This window comes from Mustelus asterias, chromosome 8 (assembly GCF_964213995.1).
Source record: "Mustelus asterias chromosome 8, sMusAst1.hap1.1, whole genome shotgun sequence".
NCBI lineage: Eukaryota > Metazoa > Chordata > Chondrichthyes > Carcharhiniformes > Triakidae > Mustelus > Mustelus asterias.
Window position 1 is genome coordinate 85095496 of NC_135808.1, and position 2537 is coordinate 85098032.

The window sequence follows — 2537 nt, forward strand, 5'->3', positions numbered from 1 at the left end:
TTTGCTATTTGTTGAATTGTTTGCATATCTAAGTAAAGGATGTTAATGGTGGGGAAATAAAATATCTTGTGATATCAGGCACTCAAATCAGATACATGGTTGGATGCAGATTCGATCTCTATTCTGTTCGAACAATGTACATTAACCTCGCATCCCCCATCACCAGTGTGACATTTCTGATCACCGTATCACTTACTCTTTCATCAGTTTATTGCCATTTTCACACTGTTGGCTTTTGCTCACAAAGAGGTGGACTGAGACTGATTCTCAAGGTATGCTAGCCAAGTCTAAACTTCACTGATCCATCAGGTAAAAGGAATAGTGGGAGCACTGTCTGCCTGGGCAAAGGAGAAATGATCACGATAGTATCAATACGAAATTCAAGAAAATGTTTTTGAGTGAGTTTTGAGAGTGGCAAAGGTTGCTTGCATTTTCAATATTACTTGGATCAGGTTGAGTTTTCTATTGCTTGCAATCTTCAGCGTAAAGTAGTTTCACTGTTTGTCAAATGGTAACAAAGCTGCATAAAAGCAAAGGACTTTCTAACCATTCATTGCAATCCATTTTCCACAACCTATTTCAACATTCGGTGTGATGTCCCAATTCTTAACCTTCATTTCTTTGCTCATCATCACATTGGGAACCTGCCCATTTTTCCCAACAATCATTTTCATATATATTTACCACCTTTTAATGTAGAAAGCCACTTTCAAACACTTCAGCCAGCATCTACAGCACTTGGAGACAATTCCACAAGTTAACTGCTCTACAGTTGAAGTTAACCTCTGATAATTTGCTAGTTGCTGGTATTAACTGCTTAGGCATTTGTTCTTGTATCTGGAATCACCCAATTGACTGACAACTAGTTCTCAAAGACTCTCTTTGCTAAAATGTAAATAGCAGACAGATATATGAAAATGTATTGGAGAAGGAAATCATGAGACAACATGCTTGAGTAGCAGAAGAACGGTTTGCTAAATCCATCAGCGCTGGGCTGGCATCAAAAATGGGGAAAGATATAGCGAATCAGAACAAGAATCAGGCCCTCTGAGTAAAACTTGCAGCACTCCATCTCTGATAGATTTCATTGTTTGATCTGAAATTTCCATCCTCCTTAATTGGAATGTTGGGTGAGGTGGTAGATGGGTGAATTGAGGAAAAAGATAAAAACTTTGAACTGTCTTGTTGATTCACGTGTTAAGTGCACCCCCCTCTCCCCCAGTGTACCGATGAACCATACATGCTCGGAAGGTAGAAACAAAGTGTTGAAAACAGTCAGCAAGTTACAGCAATAACGTTTAGGCCTATAACCTGTCAGACCTGAAACATGAACTCTGTTTCTTTCTCCATAGATCTAAACATGAACTCTGTTTCTTTCTCCATAGATCTGTGTTTCTGACATTGTGGTTTTCATTTTAGAATTGCAGCATCTGCAGTATTTTGCTTTTGTATCAGGCTAGAAACATTTCAGGTTTGACACCTTGGGCAGGATTTACAATGGGCTGGAGGACCAATTTTTTTTTTTTATATACTTTTCCAATTCAATCAAATCAAATCCAATTCAGAGTCTCAACAAGTTGAGACATTTCAGATCCAGGCTGACAAGACAGGGCAAGCGACCAAACCACCCTGACCTGGGCCCGATCTGCATGAGCCAAGCTGATTGGAGAAGGGGGAGGTTCCTCCTCCAAGACTTGGGCTCATTTGCATCTTAGCCAAAAGGCCGAGATGCCGCTTTTAAAAATTGCTTCATATGAAACATATGAAGCCTCAGCGTAACCTAATGACCTCAACCAAGTGCAGCATCCTCTCCATACTACACTTGATCTTAGCCAAAAGGCCGAGAAGACCAATTGGGGACCCTGAGCCTGCACTTGCCAGCAGTAAGATTGGGAGGGGGCCACTATTTTTCCAAGAGGTGACCTCCTAAGTGGCCACTTCTGGATCTGCTGTCCAATTAAAGATGGCACGTGGGCTCCCAATTATGTGGCCAGCAGCTTTTAAAGCCTTGGCAGCCCCACTGGGAGAGGTGGGTGTTGCTGAGGCAGATTGGGGATCAAGAGGGCTGGGCTCTTGAGTGTGAAGGTACCCTCAAAGGGATGTGTTTAAAACAGCATTTCCGCGGTGCCAAGCAGGCAGGCTATTGCCAGCCTGGTCCCCCTTTTTGGAGAATGAGGCCTCCAGTTCTGATGGCCCACCTCCATATCACCCTCAGACTGCCATGGGGGCTGCCTCCACACACAGGAGAGGGGATACTCTGCTGCCAACAAAATGTTGTTGAGCTGTAATGTACCTAATTGGGGTGTTAAGCATGCAAATTGGCTGCCTGCCTCCATTCACTGGGTAGTTTATGCACCTCCTTTCCTGCTGCTGTGAACTGTGCCAGTGTTGACAATCCATAGGGAGCTGTCTGTTTGTGGTTCTCAGATATTTCCTAAACCCACTGTCCCAGAACCAGGAGCATCTTGCAACCAATCTTCGCTGAAGTAGCTTGTCTCAGCTGGGATGATGGTAATGGGGCTAAAATTGGTCTTTGA